Source organism: Zingiber officinale, unplaced genomic scaffold (genome assembly GCF_018446385.1).
Source record: "Zingiber officinale cultivar Zhangliang unplaced genomic scaffold, Zo_v1.1 ctg72, whole genome shotgun sequence".
Classification (NCBI taxonomy): Eukaryota; Viridiplantae; Streptophyta; class Magnoliopsida; order Zingiberales; family Zingiberaceae; genus Zingiber; species Zingiber officinale.
The window spans coordinates 521,341-542,293 of NW_024589968.1; the positions used below are offsets into that span (position 1 = coordinate 521,341).

The window sequence follows — 20,953 nt, forward strand, 5'->3', positions numbered from 1 at the left end:
TACCAATTCAATTGAGAACTTGATAACATTTAAACGAACCAACCTCAAGCCAAACTTGAACCAAACTCTACCCCCACGGTGTAGCCAAATTGGTATTCGAGTGATACAGGTGTTTTACATGTTTTATTCCCTAAGGATTAAATGTCCTCCCTATTAGAAAGTTGTTTGGTATGTGTTTTATCTTTCTTGGGCGGAGTAAAATCCTTTTTTCTTACCAAATTAAAAAAATAAACCACACTAATTATGTTATTTCAATTCAATTGAATAACTTAAAAAATTTAAAATTTTAATTAAATTATTTCAAAATTTCATCTAAGAAAACATCAATTTATTCAATTCTAATTTTATAATTTCTTATTCATTAACTGAATATTAATAATTAATTCAGTAAAAAAATTTAATTATTTTTATGTGTTTTGTATTTATTTTTAGATATATAAAATTTTAAGATATAATTTCTTGCACTATAATTAATAATTTAAAAAAAAACTTAATTTAATATTAAAATTTAATTTATCTTGGCGTCGAACCCCTACAATAGTGCAACACAGGGATGACACGCGAAGGATCCAATAGCAAGCTACTGTAATGATCCCTCCCCAAAATAAAAATTAATTTAATATCATAGTGAACCAATGGTCCACGTATCAGATATTAAATTGATAAGAACAGATACTACACTTGATCTTAGCCAAAAGGCCGAGAAAGGTATGAATGAGAAAGTGTCATAGCCTCTTCTTTTATAGCACTAGTTCCACTCCGTCAATCAAAAACAAAAGATATGGGCCTAAATTCTAAACCCTAACATGTAAACTCCATCTAGTATAAAAGGTCATTGCAGTTTTTTTAGAGTTTTTTTTTCAGAAGAGGCGAGAGTACACTACAAACCGTAATCTTTCTCTTGTCTCCTTCTCCTAGGCCGCGGAAAAGAAAGGTGAGTCTTGTTGCTTGCGATTTTGTTCTGGAGCTAGTTAAGGTTTGTTGCTTCGCCGCTGCAGCTGCGTCGACTAGCAGGGCCTCTCATCCGTCGGTCACCCTGTAAAATACCGGAAAAATAGGGAATATTAATAAGGGATTTTTCCGGAATTTTTGGAAATTTTTCGGGTATTTTTCGGAGCTCGTACGGACGAGTTAACGGGGACAAAAACGGGGCCCGGAAAAGCCTGTTTAGGTTACCCCGTTTAAGCGAGGAAATGTTTATATTTACATTTCCTTTTCTTTATTTTCTTTTATTTTCTTTTTCTTCCCTCAACGCCGAAACCACCCAACTTCTTCCCCCTGCCCTAACCGGCGCCGCACGAGAGGAAGCCTAGACGCCGATCCCTTCTCTTCGTTCTCATCTCCTCTCGGCACCTTCTCTACCCGACGCTGCCGCCGGCCGAGTTCCTTCTTTCAGCACAAAGTAGTGCAGCGATAACCGCTTCTCCACCGCCGCACATCCATTTCCTTCTCTTCTCTACTGAGCCGAACCCCACTTCTCCGCCCAGCCGTGCCCTAGAGCGAACGCCGGCCACTGTGCGGTGGATCTGAGCCACACCGCCGACGCCTCTTCCTTTGCAGAGTGTCGTCGCCGCACCGGACAGAGCCGACGCCACTGCCGGTCACCCCGTGCCCTAGCTCCGGCCAATCCTTCCTCGGTGCCCTAACTACGATCTAGAAGGTAAGGGGTTGCTTAGTAGAAAATTTGGGATTTTGGGTTGGATTCTTGATTTCATCCTATTTCGTTCAGTGAAGGATCCCAGGAAGTGTTGCTTCGGTGGTTTTTCTTGGATTCCAGCAGCAATCAATCTGTGTTGGCAGTACTGTCCCTAGTTGTGGATCAACATCGGTTGCGAGTTTAGGTAAGGTGTGTGTTTATTTCGTTGTAGCTTACTCCTGGAATGGAAACTAGGGAATGTTAGTCATGAATTGTTCTTAATTTGATTTAAGGATAAGTTTAGATTTTTAATCTAATCGATTAATGGGATAATTAGGGTTAAGGTAAATTAACCCTAGTTAATTGTTGGATTTATGTTAGCCTCTCGTAGATTTGATTTAGCTATTTTATCTATATGAAATTAGCTAAACCTGTAAACTATAAATATTACAGGACTTTGACGCGAGACGAGTATCTCGGAGTCAGGATTTTGACCATTTTATCGGAGGCGGGTACTTTTGACTTATGTCATTTGATATGCTTAGTAATTAAATTAACATGTTGTATTAATTGTGTTTCTTATCTGTTTTCGGTTAATCACTACCCAAATCTTACATGCTTGATTGATTGATTGGTTTTGCGTCTCAGGTATATTTTACCTGTTTATACATGCTTATAGGGGTAGTGATATGCCATGCTTGACCATGTTCAGGACCTAGGTTTTATACCTTCTGTATACCTTGGGATTGTTTTGGATTCGTTGACCTTTGATGCATTTTTATATATATGTGGATTAGGTCAGGATATTCTTGTGGTAAGTGCCATGCACCATTTGCATGATTGCATGCTGTGCGATAGTCCACTCCATTATTGTTGAGCACATCGCCAGTTACATGGATCTGCACACACCACCACTCATGGGTTAGTGGTCGATTCAGGCTGAGTGTGTTGCAGCAGGGACTCTGTTAGGCACCGTTGGTCCGCTCATGGGTAGTGTGACACAACGTGTTATCCGGCAGGGATTCCTCCCCGTCTTTGAGTACCGGGAGATGAGAGCATTGCGCTCCCCCATCTATGATTTGGGGTAGGAGGATAGGTGTACTCCGACAGCATCCCGTCCACTCGGTCACTCATCAGGAGTAGTGACGACAGAGTGCACGGTTGTCACAACCCTACCCACTCGGCCTCACTTTTGTATGAGATGATCGACTGGCGTCAGGGGTGACCAGGACGCATCATTGGCATCATATGCATGATGCATTTATTGCTTGTGTTTGTGTTTGCTGCATTTATATGCTGCATATTGTTTGGATACCTATGTTTGACATGCATACAGATTTCTATTCCTTGACTGTTTGACCTTATACTCATGACCTGGATAGTACAGTATCTGCTTATTTCGGATGCATTCTTATCTTTCTTATCGAGTACGCATGATTAGTGCTAGGTGTTGTTTCTTTACTTTGCATATCAACTGTACTGAGTGTTGGACTCACCCGCCTCCATTGTTGTTATTTTCGGTTGATCTTTGTCGGAGGGAGTTCGGTCGCTAGTCCCCTTGCACGTAGTGCTACTCCATTCTTGGTTTTGAGTTGTTTCATTTAGCTTTTATCGGACTTTATTTTAGTTTTGTTTTGGACTTACATATGGATATTGTATGGAATCTTTCCGTTGGATGGACTTTTAGTATGATTTGGATTTACTCTACTACATGCCTGCCTGGACGGCAGAAGAGGTAAGAAAAATCGGATTTGGGCTTTACGAGTGTAGTTGAGTAGGGTTGATTTCGAGTCAGAGTATTACTATGTTGTTTATTTTATTAACTGCGTGGTTGTGACAGCCAGAGGCTGAATACATATATAAACTGCGTGGTGATTGATTTTATTTACTGTTATTATTCCAGCCGCCTGTGGCTGAGTATTTAGTGCTTGTAGAAAATTTTTGATTGTCCGCCGTACAGGGGAGATGCTGCCGAAATTTTCTCGGACAGGGACTCTTCTGGGGGCGTGACAATTTAGTGGTATCAGAGCACAGTTTTACGATCTTTTGTTTCGTATTTTGGATTTTCGGGATTTATCTGATACCAATTTATTGGTATCAGAGCAGGTTATGGATACTTGCTTTTGGTTTTTGGAGATTTATCGGATACCTGTTGTTGGTATTCTGGATATTTGGGTTAGCCAGGTTTGCGAGTCAAACTGGGCATTATCGGATTTTCGATATGGTTATATTTCGGATTTCCGTTGTGGATTTATTTGGATTTCCGGCGATATGTACGTTCGGAATTTTGAGGTCAAATTGGGGACTGGACAGCGACAGAACATCTCCAGACGGCAAATAGGTATGTTGTTATTTTATGTTGGTTATATTGGTATTGATATCTGTAATTTAATTTAACAGATATGAGACGATCTACTCGTATTGCTGCGAGACGTGGTGCTGGACGACCACGTGCGAGGACCACGGGATCTCTGGATATGCCAGAGATGCCCACTGTTAGTGAGCCTGTCAGTCAGGGACAGACTCAGGATGCAGCGGGAGCATCGGGCTCTCAAATCCCGATAGCTCCTGTAGAGATACCTACTTTGGCCACACCGACGGTATCCACGCCTACCCTGTTTACAGTACCATCAGGGGTACCATTGGTGTACCCGACATCTGCTCCAGCGCAGCCTACGGCGTATTCAGTGCCACCACCACTTGGATCTACAGTGTATCCTATACCAGTGGCACCTGTACCCCCAGTGCCTACAGTAGCAGCAGCTGCTCCACATCCGGTACCTTTTCCTACCGTACCTCCAGTTGCCACCACTTTTATTCCCCAGGCAGTACCACCGACGGCTTATGCTCCGGTATATACAGCAGCACCGGGAGTTCCTCCTCCGGTTTATTCCGCGGTACCACCTGTAGTGTCAGCTCCGGTGTTTCCGCCAGTTCCTGCAGCCGTCCCGACACCGCTCACTGATATTATCGCTGCACGAGCTAGGATTCCAGCACTGGCTGAGTCGATGAAGACTCGTTTCACTCTTTTCCGCGGAGATCCCGATCCGAGTATGGCTCTGTCATGGATAGAGACTATGAAGCAGACTTTCTTCTATATGACTTGCTCCGAGTGGGAGAAAGCAGAGCTGGCTGCTTACCATTTACGGGATGAAGCTAATGCCTGGTGGGTTACTCAGCGTTCTATTATTGGTGAGCGCAACGTCACATGGGCCAGGTTCAGAGAGGCTTTTGAGAGCCGTTTCTTTCCACTGTCCTATCAGATGGCTCGCCGACAGGATTTTATGAGTCTGAGGCAGAATAATCGCTCAGTGACCGAGTATAATACAGAATTCCTCCGGTTGGCTCAGTTTTGTCCAAAGTTAGTTGCGGAGGACAGAACTCGCATGATGCAGTTTATACAGGGATTGGATGGTTATCTGCATGTACAGCTTACCGGATTAGGGATTTCATCTTACTCTGATGCATTGAATCGAGCTTTGATGATAGAGTTAGCTCGGCAGACAGCATATCCGGACAGGAAAAGAAAGCATACGGGTCAGACTTGAGCAGTCCGGCGAACCGAGGCAGCAGGACAGCCTCGAGTAGTCCTGACGGTCGGTCGGGTACTTCTAGGGCGTCTCGTGAGCCTCGAAATCGAGGCGGTCTTCTTGGGACGTTCCCGATTTTCTCGTGAGCAAGCAACCACCTTCCGATGATACTCATTGTTTGAGATGTGGATCCAGAGATCACCTCACCCCACTTGCTCTCTGGGACAATTTGCTTTTATTGCAAACTGCCCGGGCACCAGAGCCGAGATTGTCGGTGAAGGCTCGGCCTGCGGCCGGAGGGTCGGTCGGAGGGGCAGTCTAGTCGATCGAGGCATATCGAGGAGGCGGCCCAATCTTCACGTCGGCGAGCAGCTCCTCCGCGGATTTGGCATGCTTGGACAGAGTACTCCAGGTGCAGCACCCAGTTTTGCTCGGACCTTATTATCCGACTCGAGGCGATGTCGAGACTCGGTTCGGCCAGTGCGATGTCGATCACCATCCTCTCGGTCTTATCTAGCATAGTCCAGCGCCCTCGGTGGCGAGCTTACGCCTGCAGATTACCACCTCCTCCTCCGCCAGAGACTGGTCGTGTTCATGCTATTACCGGAGAGGATGCGGGCCGACGGATCCGTTTTCTGCAGTACGATTTCCATTTATGCATTATCTGCGATATTTTGATTGATATTGGTAGTTCGCATTCTTTTATATCCCGTACTTTTATGCGGGAGATTGGTAGATTACCCACTTTAGGTTGCGGCGATTGATTGTCTCCCTACCGTCCGGTGAGACTTTAGATGACAGCCAGGAGAGCAGATGTTGCCCGTTAGACTTTGGCAACATGATACTTACGGTAGATCTTCTAGTATTGGAGATGGTCGAGTTTGATATCATTCTTGGCATGGATTGGCTGTCAGTATATCATGCTACCGTTGATTGCCAAACGAGGGTGGTCACCTTCCGGCCTCCGAACCAACCCTCGTGGAGTTTCACTGGCATCAGAGACGACGGCATCTCGATTATTTCGGCGATTCAGGCGCAGAAGCTGCTGTCTCACGGCTGTCATGGTTTTCTGTTGTCGTTGATCAGTACTGAGGACAGTAGTAGTTCGCAGCTCTCCGACGTTCCTGTAGTCCGGGAGTACCCAGATGTATTTCCAGAGGAGCTGCCAGGTTTGCCTCCTAGAAGGCCAGTGGAGATCGCTATTGAGCTGATTCCAGGAACCTCACCGACATCGAAAGCTCCGTATCGTATGGCACCAAAAGAGTTGAACGAGCTGAAGGTTCAACTCCAGGAGCTTTTAGACAGGGGATTTATTCGCCCTAGTGTTTCACCATGGGGTTCTCCAGTTCTATTTGTCAAGAAGAAAGACGGCACCATGAGGTTATGTATTGACTACAGGCAGCTGAATTCAGTGACCGTCAGAAATAAATATCCATTACCATGGATTGAGGATTTGTTTGATCAGCTCAGAGGTACTTCAGTGTATTCTAAGATTGATCTGCGATCCGGATATCATCAGTTGAGAGTCAGAGATTCTGATATCCAGAAGACAGCTTTCCGTACCAGATACGGTCATTATGAGTTTTTGGTAATGCCATTTGGGCTTACCAATGCTCCAGCGGTGTTTATGGACTTGATGAACCGCATCTTTCTGGAGTATCTGGATCAGTTTGTTATCGTTTTCATTGATGACATATTGGTCTACTCTCGTTCCGAGGAGGAGCACGCACAGCACGATCTTGGAGATTCTTCGACGACATCATCTGTATGAGAAGTCTGGTTATCCTCAATCGGTTTTCTAGGACACGTGGTTTCTAGCGGGTATTTGATTGATCCTCGAAGATCGAGGTCATCACGGTTGGGAGCGGCCAAGTCGATTCGAGATCCATGATTTTGGGATTGGTGGATATTACCGACGTTTTGTCGAGGGCTTCTCGCGTATTGCTATGCCACTTACCGGGAAAGGCGTGAAGTTCATATGGTCAGGATTGCGAGATCAACTTTCGAGAGCTCAAGCGGAGATTAGTGTCGGCTCGGTTTGGTTTTACCTTACGGAGAGGATGGTTGTACTTTACACCGTCTCTCAGGTTTGGTATTGTTTTGATGCGCAGTAGTCTCTTATGCTTCTCGTCAGCTGAAGGAGCATGAGAAGAACTACCCAGTTCATGACTTGGAGTTAGCTGCCATCATCTTTGCTCTGAAGCTTTGGCGTCATCATTTATACGGTATCACATTTGAGATTCTCACTGATCATAAGAGTCTCAAATACATTTTCACTCAGAAGGAGCTTAATCTCCGACAGAGGAGATGGATGGAGTTCCTGAAGGACTACGATTGTACCATTAGCTACCACCCGGGGAAAGCTAATGTGGTTGCAGATGCACTCAGCAGGAAGTCCAGAGGGACTTTGGCTTGCCACCGGACTTCAGTCACGGACTTGATTCAGAGTTTCTCGGAGTTAGATCTTGAGGAGCAGGGACCGACAGAGCAGGGTATTCTGGTTACCATGGTTGCTCAGTCGTCGATCAGGACGAGGATCCGAGAGGCCCAGGCCAGTGATCAGCATTTGCAGTTTATTGGCAGTCAGCTTGCTTTCGGGCAACAGACCGAGTTTACACGAGACGAGGAGGGTATTATATACTTCCGAGGCAGATTATGCGTACCTCAGTCTCATCCGGTCTTACAGGAGCTACTTCAGGAGGCACACCGTTCTCGATTTGCGATCCATCCAGGCGGAACCCGTATGTATCGAGACTTGAGACGTTCCTATTGGTGGAACGGTATGAAGAAAGACATCGCGGATTTCGTAGCTAGATGTCTTGTTTGTCAGCAGGTGAAGGCTGAGCACCAGAGACCTGCAGGATTACTTCAGCGGATTCCTATTCCTGAGTGGAAGTGGGATCACATTACCATGGACTTTGTGGTAGGGTTGCTGAGGACACGACGAGGCCATGACGCGATTTGGGTAATCATTGATCGATTAACCAAATCAACGCACTTCTTAGCGATTCGGAGGACTGATTCCCTGGATCGATTGGCAGATCTGTATTGCCGAGAGATTATCAGACTACAAGGTGTTCCGTTGAGTATCATTTCGGATAGAGATCCACGGTTCACGTCTCGTTTCTCGCAGAGTCTGCAGCAGGCCTTAGGCACACAGCTCCATTTCAGTACAGCTTTCCATCCACAGACAGATGGACAGTCAGAGCAGACCATTCAGACTTTAGAGGACCTGCTGAGGTCATGTGTTATGGATTTCGGAGGCAGTTGGGAGGACCATCTGTCGTTGGTAGAGTTTGCCTACAACAACAGCTTCCATTCGGCTATCCAGATGGCACCGTTTGAGGCGTTGTATGGTAGACCTTGTCGGACACCCATCCTTTGGGATGAGGTTGGAGAGGCTCAGTTGTTGGGACCTCATAGAGTTCAGCAGGATGCAGAGTTGGTCCGTACTATCAGACGGAGGATGTCAGAGGCGCAGGATCGCCAGAAGAGTTATGCTGATCGGAGAGGCAGACCACTAGAGTTCTCTGTTGGCGACCATGTATTTCTACGAGTTTCACCCACGAAAGGGGTGAAGAGATTTGGCCTCAGAGGTAAGCTAGCTCCACGGTATATTGGTCCTTTCGAGATTTTGGAGAGGATCGGAGCAGTAGCTTATCGATTGGCACTACCACCGTCCCTGTCAGGCGTCCACGATGTATTTCACGTGTCTATGCTGAGGAGATACGTACCTGACCCGACGCATGTGTTGGCTGATATTCCAGTTCCAGTTCAGCCTGACATTACCTATGAGGAGGTTCCGGTACGGATTCTCGACCGGAAGGAGCGTCAGTTGCGGAACAAGACTATCCGGCTGGTTAAAGTCGGATGGCAGCATCATTCGGACGAGGAGGCTACGTGGGAGCTCGAGGATACAATCCGAGCTCGTTATCCCCATCTTTTCACTTAAGGTATGTGATTAGATATACCGTTCAGCATTCATACTTTCTATATCTGTTGTTAGTACTTGCTGATGGTAGATAACGAAATTTGGGGACCAAATTTTTATAAGTGGGGGAGAATGTAAAATATCGGAAAAATAGGGAATATTAATAAGGGATTTTTTCGGAATTATTGGAAATTTTTCGGGTATTTTTCGGAGCTCGTACGGACGAGTTAACGGGGACAAAAACGGGGCCTGGAAAAGCCTGTTTAGGTTACCCCGTTTAAGCGAGGAAATGTTTATATTTACATTTCCTTTTCTTTATTTTCTTTTATTTTCTTTTTCTTCCCTCAACGCCGAAACCACCCGACTTCTTTCCCCTGCCCTAACCGGCGCCGCACGAGAGGAAACCTAGACGCCGATCCCTTCTCTTCGTTCTCATCTCCTCTCGGCACCTTCTCTACCCGACGCTGCCGCCGGCCGAGTTCCTTCTTTCCGCACGAAGTAGTGCAGCGATAGCCGCTTCTCCACCGCCGCACATCCATTTCCTTCTCTTCTCTACTGAGCCGAACCCCACTTCTCCGCCCAGCCGTGCCCTAGAGCGAACGCCGGCCACTGTGCGGTGGATCTGAGCCACACCGCCGACGCCTCTTCCTTTGCAGAGTGTCGTCGCCGCACCGGACAGAGCCGACGCCACTGCCGGTCACCCCGTGCCCTAGCTCCGGCCAATCCTTCCTCGGTGCCCTAACTACGATCTAGAAGGTAAGGGGTTGCTTAGTAGAAAATTTGGGATTTTGGGTTGGATTCTTGATTTCATCCTATTTCGTTCAGTGAAGGATCCCAGGAAGTGTTGCTTCGGTGGCTTTTCTTGGATTCCAGCAGCAATCAATCTGTGTTGGCAGTACTGTCCCTAGTTGTGGATCAACATCGGTTGCGAGTTTAGGTAAGGTGTGTGTTTATTTCGTTGTAGCTTACTCCTGGAATGGAAACTAGGGAATGTTAGTCATGAATTGTTCTTAATTTGATTTAAGGATAAGTTTAGATTTTTAATCTAATCGATTAATGGGATAATTAGGGTTAAGGTAAATTAACCCTAGTTAATTGTTGGATTTATGTTAGCCTCTCGTAGATTTGATTTAGCTATTTTATCTATATGAAATTAGCTAAACCTGTAAACTATAAATATTACAGGACCTTGACGCGAGACGAGTATCTCGATGTCGGATTTGGACGTTCCTATTGGAGGCGGGTACTTTTGACTTATGTCATTTGATATGCTTAGTAATTAAATTAACATGTTGCATTAATTGTGTTTCTTATCTGTTTTCGGTTAATCACTACCCAAATCTTACATGCTTGATTGATTGATTGGTTTTGCGTCTCAGGTATATTTTACCTGTTTATACATGCTTATAGGGGTAGTGATATGCCATGCTTGACCATGTTCAGGACCTAGGTTTTATACCTTCTGTATACCTTTGGATTGTTTTGGATTCGTTGACCTTTGATGCATTTTTATATATATGTGGATTAGGTCAGGATATTCTTGTGGTTAGTGCCATGCACTATTTGCATGATTGCATGCTGTGCGATAGTCCGCTCCATTATTGTTGAGCACATCGCCAGTTACATGGATCTGCACACACCACCACTCATGGGTTAGTGGTCGATTCAGGCTGAGTGTGTTGCAGCAGGGACTCTGTTAGGCACCGTTGGTCCGCTCATGGGTAGTGTGACACAACGTGTTATCCGGCAGGGATTCCTCCCTGTCTTTGAGTACCGGGAGTTGAGAGCATTGCGCTCCCCCATCTATGATTTGGGGTAGGAGGATAGGTGTACTCCGACTGCATCCCGTCCACTCGGTCACTCATCAGGAGTAGTGACAGAGTGCACGGTTGTCACAGCCCTACCCACTCGGCCTCACTTTTGTATGAGATGATCGATGGCGTCGGGGTGACCAGGACGCATCATTGGCATCATATGCATGATGTATTTATTGCTTGTGTTTGTGTTTCCTGCATTTATATGCTGCGTATTGTTTGGATACCTATGTTTGACATACATATGATTTCCTTATCCCTCGGATTGTTTGACCTTATACTCGGGACCTGGCAGTATTCTTCTGTTTATTTCGGATGCATTCTTATCTTTCTTATCAAGTACGCATGATTAGTGCTAGGTGTTGTTTCTTTACTTTATGTAACTGCTGAGTGTTGGACTCACCCGCCTCCATTGTTGTTATTTTCAGGTTGATCTTTGTCGGGAGGAGTTTCAGTCGCTAGTCCCCACTTCGTGTCGCCGCTGCTGATTTTTGAGTTGTTTCATTTTAGCTTTTCGCTATCAGACTTTATTTTAGTTTTGTTTTGGACTTACATATGGATATTGTATGGAATCTTTCCGTTGGATGGACTTTTAGTATGATTTGGATTTACTCTACTACATGCCTGCCTGGACGGCAGAAGAGGTAAGAAAAATCGGATTTTGGGCTTTACGAGTGTAGTTGAGTAGGGTTGATTTCGAGTCAGAGTATTACTATGTTGTTTATTTTATTAACTGCGTGGTTGTGACAGCCAGAGGCTGAATACATATATAAACTGCGTGGTGATTGATTTTATTTACTGTTATTATTCCAGCCGCCTGTGGCTGAGTATTTAGTGCTTGTAGAAAATTTTTGATTGTCCGCCGTACAGGGGAGATGCTGCCGAAATTTTCTCGGACAGGGACTCTTCTGGGGGCGTGACACACCCTCTCTCCATCTCACTCCCTCGTAAGCTGTTCAAATTTTTCACCGAAGCTGTCTGTGGATTTGATCCCCCGATTCGCTCATCTCGTCACTATTCGGCTTCAGATGTCGATCCTATAGGAAATGGGAACGTGGGAACATGCCCACGTTCCCCACTACTCTTAATGGGAAAGCCCATCATATCCTTGGGTTATTTCCCTTTATAAGGGGTGCGTCCAAGGATCATGGGGGACGATTCATGGTGTAGAGAAAGAGACAACGAGAGAGTGAGCAGAACATCTGAGACGGTGGGATTTGGTTCGTGGAATTGTGGAGAGATTTCCAATCCTATGATTGCTCTTCCGATCGCAAATCCAATCTTCGTCGATTGCAGATCTGCGGGAGATCGTTGTAAGTGTTTACCATTTTAATTCGTTTTGATTCATGCATTTAGAGTATCAACAATGGTATCAAAGCACATAGTTAGATATAAAATGCATGACAAATCTCCTGCTTAATTGCTACCCTTTCCTTTTGCTCTTGTTTGCTGCAGCTCCGATCGAATTTGTTTCTCGCTGCCAACACATGGAAAGATAGCGTCCATGTCACGAACTTCGCCAATTACCGACGTCGTAGGCCTTGAGGGACACCCACGGAGTTTGTCTCCGATTTGGCTGGTGGCTTTGCTCATGGCCGCCACTCGCTGAGGCTTTCCGTCATTAACATCAGAGGGCTATCGCCAAAGACTTCCCCTGATTTCTGGGTACAAACATTTTTTTTACTTGTTTTTGTGTTTGCGAGATCAAAGGAAAACTTTTTCTCATAGTAAAAAGTCTTATTCCAATCAATAACAAGTCACCATTGCCAGCATGCCCTCTTTTCAATTTTCAGACACGATCAATCGTACTATCAAATATTTTGAGGAGGAAGTCTCAATTCATGCATCTTACTCTTGATGTTTTAGTGGTTCTCATTTGATATGCTGGGTTCATCCTATTGAACTCGTTTTGTTTCTTTTATATCTACCTACAATAGCCTGGAGGGAAGAGATGTGGAAAGTCAATCTTACTTAATTTGGTCGTTGTGCTTCCTTCTCCCATTGCAAAATATATTAATGAACTTTGTGTTGGTGCGGTTAGTACTAACGGTCTAACTCAGGTTTTGATGAATGACAAATCAGGTTAAGTTAAGTTTGTTGTTGTCTGACACTTTTATCAAGTGTGCAAGAAAAGTCCAGCTAGGTCGACGGGCTGACCGGATAGCTGGCGAGAAGTCCAAGCGGGTCGACGGGCTGACCGGACGCTTGGCGAGAAGTCCAGCTAGGTCGACGGGCTGACCGGATAGCTGGCGAGAAGTCCAGCTAGGTCGACGGGCTGACCGGATAGCTGGCGAGAAGTCCAAGCGGGTCGACGGGCTGACCGGACGCTTGGCGAGAAGTCCAGACGGGTCAACGGGCTGACCGGACGTCTGGCAGGTAAGTGAGGTAAGTCACTGGAGGGGAGTGACTGCGAGGACGCGTTCCCGGGTAGGGAACATTAGGCGTCGATCCGGCTTAGATCCATTTCGGATATCTGAGTCGAGATCGTGACTAGATTCCGGTCTCGGAAAGACGGAATCTAAGTCATACTTTGCTCATCTATAAAACTGTGCTAACATTCTTTGCTGCAGGGTACATTTGCCTCGGACTAACCTTTTCTTGCAGGAGAAGGACTTTCTGGAGAAGAGGGGTCCGGGCGCCCGGAGGGGATCCGGGCGCCCGGAAGGCAAATTTCATCCAGCCGAGTCGTCGCCACGTGGAGCATCATGGTTTGTGCAGCTACGTCACGTTCCAGGCGCCCGGAAGGGATCCAGGCGCCCGGGACAGCATATAAAAGAAGCCCCAGGCAGGAGCTTCAAAATCATCATTACTGAGAACTCTTCGACTGCTGGTCCTGCTGCTCCACGTTCCTGCGACGCTAACAAAGCTCCGACAAAGTGCTTCTTCGTCTTTTTGGTTAATTTCCTTGTCGGTATTACTTTGTTTCATTAGCATTCCTTGTACTCATTTTGTAATTATATTCGAATTGCTAGTGATTGCCCAACGAAAGTGGTCAAGGACCACGGGCCTTCGAGTAGGAGTCGTCACAGGCTCCGAACGAAGTAAAAACAACTGTGTCTACTTTTCTTTTCCGCTGCGCTTATACTCGATATTTTCGAATCGATATTCACCCCCCCCTCTATCGAACCTATCGGTCTTACAAGTGGTATCAGAGCAGGTACCGCTCTGATTTGGTGCAACCACCAATCAGACAGGGGGTGAAATATTTTTCAATTCCAAACTGATATTATTATCTTTTTGGAAGATTTTTTTCGTTACACTTAGAGTTCTTTTTTTTTTTTTCCGCACTGCTAATCCAAGACGAAGTCTTGGGATTTCCTTTTTTCCAGTTAATTTAGTGTGTGCAGGATAAGATGTCTCAACAAGAAGGCTTCAGCACAGTTCGTCCTCCCCTATTCAACGGGGATGACTTTTCGTACTGGAAGAGAAGAATGGAGGTCTACATGAAGACAGACTACGACCAATGGATGAGCGTCACAAAGGCTTATAAAATTCCAGTAGACAACTCCGGGAAAATAATAGACCCTGAAGAATGGACAAATGATTTAAAGAAAAAGGCATCAATTGAAAACAAAGCCATCAACACTCTACACTGCGGACTAACACGAGAAGAACTGAACCGGGTCGGACCGCATGAAAACGCTAAGGAGCTCTGGGATAAACTGATCGAGCTGCACGAAGGAACAAGCGACGCGAAGGTAACAAAAAGAGATTTGCTGTTAAATAAAATTTTTAATATAAAAATGCAGGAAGGAGAAACGGCAAGTCAGCTCCACGCGAGGGTCAAAGATATCCTCAACGGTCTCCACGCGATAGGACACCAAATGGAGAACCGAGACTTAATAAGGTACGCGTTAAATGCTTTTCCGTGAAATAATTTGTGGGCATCAATTGTAGATGCCTACAAAATTTCAAAAAATTTATCTAAATTAAAATTGGATGAACTCTTCTGTGAATTAGAACTTCATGAGCAAACTAACGCCGGGGTCGAGAAAGGTGTAGCTTTATTCGCAGGTTCATCTAAAGAAAAGAAGAACAAACCCGAATCTGAAGAAGATTCCGATCAAGACTCTGAAGACGAAGAACACCTGGTGAACCTGGTAAGGAAAATGTTCACCAGGAAAAAGAGAAGCTTCAGCAAACAGGATCTTCAGAAGATCAGTTCGCCAGCCGACTCAAGAAATGTCACATGTTTCGGATGTAACAAAAAGGGGCACTACAAGAACGAATGCCCAAGATTGAAACTTGACAAACCAAAGTCAACAAAGAAGAAAGCCCTCAAAGCAACATGGGACGATTCCTCCTCAGACGAATCGGAAGGAGAAAGGCAAAAGCACCAAAGTCACCTCGCGCTGATGGCTCGCGAAGCTGAAACGGAAGACGAATCAGAGGAATCGGAAGACGGGTCCGAACCCGAATCAAGCCACGAGTCCGCACTCGTTTCCGAAGGTTCCGAAGAGGTATACCTAAACTTAAATCGTAAATTCTTTAGAATTATCTCGTGTTTAAATAAAAAATTAGTTAAATTGGAAAATGAAAATAAATCACTTCTTGAAGAAAATCAAAACCTCAAGGAACAATTAAAAAATTCGAATCCAACTCAAGACCGAACACTTGAGGAGGAGAATTTATCATTAAAAAGTGAAATTAATAAGTTAAAAGAATTGTTGGAAAAATTCACAACAAGATCTAAAAATTTAGATTTAATTCTAAATAACCAAAAGGCATGCTATAATAAAACCGGACTTGGATATAAGTCAAAATCAAACAAAACCTTTAAATCATTATTAACCCAACACAAAGTAACTAAACAAGCTTGGGTCCCGAAAGCGTGCTTAACCACGCAAGTAGGACCTAATCAATTCTATATACCTAAAGATAAAATACATTATATAAACTTGAATAAATCAGATCAAAAACTAAAAAATAAATTTAACTTGAAATCAAAATTCAAAACTCAACAAAATTTAAACTATCACCAAGTTGATTATAACTATAAAAAGAATCGACACAAACCCAAAATCTAAATTAATGGCTAATAATTCAGGGGGAGCGGAATAGCTGGCACCTCCAAAACTAACATACCGGGTAACCCAAAACAAACTAACCCGACAGGTAATTAGGATTAGTTAAAAGAGACCAAGGTTAACTTGACTCATGGTGCTGGTGAAGTTTTGGATGATAGTACGTTGTTAAGGAAGCTTGGGCATCGCATGTCTAGAAAGATATGGCTTCGATCCGTGCATTTGGCCAAGTGGAACTGACCGAAGCTACCCTTAAACGAATCCTAACCAGTTAGACCAAGATTTAGTACTAAGTTCCGTGGATAGGACTATTCGGAAAACTTCGAAAGGTTGGTTACTTCTAATGATGTCCCTGTGACTCACCAAGCTTAGAAGTTTATCCAAAGAATGCCTATTTGTGGAAACCAAAACTAAATCTGAATCTAACACAAGTTAAACCAAAAGTCTGTAATCAAACCAATTTCATCTCACAAAATCATAGGATTCCCTGATTGATAATATAGATCGGGTGAGATGAATTAGGCTTATTTTAATTTTAAACTTAAAAATTAATTTCAAAAATTTTAATTTTAAACTTAAAAATTAATTTCAAAATTTTAATTTTAAACTTAAAAATTAATTTCAAAAATTTTAATTTTAAAACCTAAAAATTAATTTCAAAATTTTAAACTTAAATTAATTTCAAAAATTTTAATTTTAAACTTAAAAATTAATTTCAAAATTTTAATTTTAAACTTAAAAATTAATTTCAAAATCTTATTTTAATTTTAAACTTAAAAAATAATTTCAAAAATTTTAATTTTAAACTTAAAAATTAATTTCAAAAATTTTAATTTTAAACTTAAAAATTAATTTCAAAATTTTAATTTTAAACTTAAAAATTAATTTCAAAAATTTTAATTTTAAACTTAAAAATTAATTTCAAAAATTTTAATTTTAAACTTAAAAATTAATTTCAAAATTTTAATTTTAAACTTAAAAATTAATTTCAAAAATTTTAATTTAAACTTAAAAATTAATTTCAAAAATTTTAATTTAAACTTAAAAATTAATTTCAAAAATTTTAATTTTAAACTTAAAAATTAATTTCAAAATCTTAATTTTAAAAATTAATTTCAAAAATTTTAATTTTAAACTTAAAAATTAATTTCAAAAATTTTAATTTTAAACTTAAAAATTAATTTCAAAAATTTAATTTCAAAAATTTTAATTTTAAACTTAAAAATTAATTTCAAAAATTTTAATTTTAAACTTAAAAATTAATTTCAAAAATTTTAATTTTAAACTTAAAAATTAATTTCAAAATTTTAATTTTAAAACCTAAAAATTAATTTCAAAATTTTAAACTTAAAAATTAATTTCAAAAATTTTAGTTTTAAACTTAAAAATTAATTTTAAAAGAAACTTAAATTAATCTCAAAATTTAATTTGAAACTTAAGTTTTCAAAATCTTACTTAAAAAAAAAAAAAAAAGTTTCAAAAAATGATCCCAGCAACCCCGGGCGCCCGGAGAGGGTCCGGGCGCCCGGAGTGCCCTATAAATAAGGGGCAGCAGGCGCCCCCAACCTCTGCCCCACTCATTCTCACTTTTGCCAAGGTTCACTTTGAACCTCAGTGCGAAAGTACTCTAAATTAAATTTTCGTGCGGTGAAGACGCTGTTGCGATTCAACCGAGGTCGTCAAATCTATATTTTTTCGATGGCTCCTCGGTAAAATATTCTTCCCCTCTCTAAAATAATTTTTTTTGTTGTCTTCTAAATTTTTTTTATATTCTTTATATACAGTAAGAAACGAACAAATACTGGTGCTGGACCCTCCAATGCTAGTACAGACCCTAGGTTTCCCACAGACGAACATAGGATTAAATTTGAGTCCACCATCTATAAGGCCATTAGGACTACCTGCATAGATAGAGCCTTCTTCCTAAGGTCATGTCCCTCTGCCTTAGAGGTTATAGGCCACTACAATTTAAGGAACCTTGTAGAATGTACCAATCCAATAAACATAAGTCTATGTGCCGAATTTTGCAATAACTTAGTAAAAATAGATGACTTCATCTATACCACTAGGGCAGCAGGCACTGATATTGTATTGTCCCCTATGACTGTTAGAGAGTTTTTAGAGTTGCGTCCTTCTACTTGCCCCTTTTTGTGCTATCCTCCGAGGGATCTACCGTTCGACGATCCCTACTCACATATTACTCTCGATACGATGTATTCGTATTTTTTTGGGGGAGAGAGAGATCCCACTGTAACACAGTTTCGGTCAGTAGAACTTAGAGTCCATGACTACGCTCTTTATAGGGTTGTAGTTCTTTGTATTTTACCACTGACCACTCGGGACATCGCTGTGATGCGCCCATTCCATTCATTCCTACTTTATGCCCTGATTCATAGGTTGGAGATTGACATTAGCCTACATATCTTCTCCACCATCACTTACGCAGCCGGATACGTGACTGACAGTCGAGTCCATATGCCATTTGGTCACATTCTGACAGCCTATATGTCCTCACTGCACATTGATGTCACTAGAGGAGACATTGCCCATATGACCGAGTTCGATGTTATATCCTCTCGGAACTTCTCCTTAGCCGGCATTCACGTAGATAGAGATGACGGGACTACGACTTGGCGGAGGGGGGCACAGCACCAGCCCGATCCAGACGCACAGATGGACGAGTTCATGCTCGCACTATTTCCGGAGGAAGCCGCACCGGCTCCACCACCACCCCCAGCTCGAGCACCACGACACGCTTCCCGCACTCTAGCCGACCGTATGACCGGACTAGAGAGAGCCATGGCGAGTCTCCAGCAGGAGAACTCCGATTTTCATCGGGACATGCGGCGAGAGGTTGCCGAGTTACGAGCTGCCGGGGACACCCGCCACACTGAGCTGATGACACTTCTTCGATCCTTGGGGTCTGGACCACCCTCTTCATCATCTCAGTAGCTTTAGTGATGACCTACTTCTGTAGCTACACTATTTGTAAAATATTTTTGGAGTTATCTAGTGATATTTCAAACTTACATTGAATATGTTCTTACTCAATAGACTAGGAAATTTAAAAAAAAACAAAAAAACAAAAAAAAACTAGGAAATTAAAAAAAAAAAAAAACTTTCAAAAAATGATTTTATCAACTTGTAGGCTAAACTTGTTTGATTTCAAAATTTCCATTTTTAGACTTTCAAAAACAGTTTTGGCCTTAGACTAGTCTTACATCCTTAGAAAGCATGTACCCATAGGTTTAGTTCTTGAGCATCTCACCAACACCGTAGGTTTACCTTGCTTGTGGTTGATAAACATAGAAAGGGGTGAGATGCATAGGCCATCTGTCTGGACCTAAGATGCTTATTTCAGTGCATCAGTATCAGTCTGGACGTTAAATACAATTCAAATATTAATCAGATTAAAGTTCATCAGTCAAATCAAACACTGACTGATTATAATTAACTTAATCTGACTAACCAAGTGAAAGCTACTATTTTCTAATAGTTAGTTAGTACCTAATTGGTTAGACAGCTGGTTAGATATCAAATTCAGGGGGAGAAATAAACTACTTTAGTTTTCCAAATTGAATTTTCAACTTAATTTTTAAAATCAAAGTTTAAAAATAATTTGTTTAAAATTGTGAAATTTTTAATCTCACAAACTTTTTACCTATTCTTTGAAAACTGAACTTTTCAAGTAAAGATTTAAACTTAATCTTACTTAAAAAAAATTGTCCTGAGTCTATTTCTTAAAAATTTGATTTTACTTAATTTTGACAATTTAATTTGAAAGATAAATTTTACAAAGTTTAGTTTACAAACTAAGCTTCTCAAAATTATTTTCCTTGATTTTGAAAATTGAATCTTGTACACTTAGTGTTGAAAAATAAATTTCAATCAGTTTTGAAAACTAGACTTTTCAAACTTAGTTTTGGAATTTTGGTTTTGAAAACTTATGTTTAAGTAGCATTTCAAAGTTGAAACTTGTTTTGGACCTTATAGACGTATGTTTGAAAATTAACCTATCTAAACTTAGCATTTTTTTAAAAACTAAAAGCTAATGCTTTAAACAAAATTTCAAAACTTTATACTCCCCCAAGTCAATTTGATCTTCTCTTGGATTTAAAAACACAGTTATTGTTCAAGGTATTATTGTTTTCGGTATTTCTCACTGTGTATCTTTACCCTTGTTTTTTGATGAATGCCAAAGGGGGAGGGTTAGGTTGGTTAAGTTAGAGCAACTTAATGCAAACTTGAAAAACTAACTTAAACCTTAAAAATCATGCTTGATTCTTGCATATTTTTTATCACTAACTTAACCAGGTTGTCATTCCATCAAAAAGGGGGAGATTGTTGGTGCGGTTAGCACTAACGGTCTAACTCAGGTTTTGATGAATGACAAATCAGGTTAAGTTAGGTTTGTTGTTGTCTGACACTTTTATCAAGTGTGCAGGAAAAGTCCAGCTAGGTCGACGGGCTGACCGGATAGCTGGCGAGAAGTCCAAGCGGGTCGACGGGCTGACCGGACGCTTGGCGAGAAGTCCAGCTAGGTCGACGGGCTGACCGGATAGCTGGCGAGAAGTCCAAGCGGGTCGACGGGCTGACCGGACGCTTGGCGAGAAGTCCAGCTAGGTCTGACCGGACGCTGGCGAGAAGTCCAAGCGGGTCAACGGGCTGACCGGACGTCTGGCAGGTAAGTCACTGGAGGGGAGTGACTGCGAGGACGCGTTCCCGGGTAGGGAACATTAGGCGTCGATCCGGCTTAGATCCATTTCGGATATCTAAGTCGAGATCGTGACTAGATTCCGGTCTCGGAAAGACGGAATCTAAGTCATACTTTGCTCATCTATAAAACTGTGCTAACATTCTTTTGCTGCAGGGTACATTTGCCTCGGACTAACCTTTTCTTGCAGGAGAAGGACTTTCTGGAGAAGAGGGGTCCGGGCGCCCGGAAGGGATCCGGGCGCCCGGAAGGCAAATTTCATCCAGCCGAGTCGTCGCCACGTGGAGCATCATGGTTTGTGCAG

The 20,953-nt window shown here is 42.5% G+C and overlaps 1 non-coding gene across 1 annotated transcript; it reads right to left on the reverse strand.

The window, feature by feature from the left end:
* Positions 1-514: 514 nt before the first annotated feature.
* On the reverse strand, positions 515-712 carry LOC122037699. Its single transcript, XR_006127712.1, has one exon. It is a non-coding gene; the product is annotated as a U2 spliceosomal RNA (small nuclear RNA).
* Between the last annotated feature and the right edge of the window lie 20,241 nt (positions 713-20,953).